Below are 514 nucleotides of genomic sequence, written 5' to 3'. Positions count from 1 at the left end.
AGTTTTCTTATCCACAGTGGTACAATAAACAAATCGGAGTGTTAGATCAAATAGTCTGGCATCGTTTAGAAACCTTTTTTTCTCTTAAAACTTGTGGTAGACTTATGTATTTTGGAACTGGACTTTGGAGTGGTGGTTTATTTAAATAATTTTATTATCATTGCTATAATCAGTGTTTGTGTCACCATGATTACCATCGTCCTTTCATTATTGTCAATAATGTTATAAGGGCTAGTTTGAAAATGCATTCGTCATAAGAAGTGGTAAATAAATACGTTTTTGAGATATACAATGGCTGATAAGAGTCAAATATTAGTAAACGAGGAAAGAAGAAAGAAGTAGATTTCTTGGGTCGACAAATTAGAGTAAATTGAAGAGTATGGTTACTGTTCCTGTTATAATTATCGCTGTTATTGTTATTATCATTGTCATTATTATCAACAGTATTTTTATCATGATTGTTGCTATATTAATCATTATCATGATTATTATCTTTACTGTTATTGTTACCACT

The sequence above is a fragment of the Penaeus japonicus genome, unplaced genomic scaffold, assembly GCF_977035675.1.
Source record: "Penaeus japonicus unplaced genomic scaffold, GWHDUDI00000001_assembly GWHDUDI00000023, whole genome shotgun sequence".
In the NCBI taxonomy this organism is placed as follows: domain Eukaryota; kingdom Metazoa; phylum Arthropoda; class Malacostraca; order Decapoda; family Penaeidae; genus Penaeus; species Penaeus japonicus.
Note: the sequence above shows the minus strand (reverse complement) of the source record.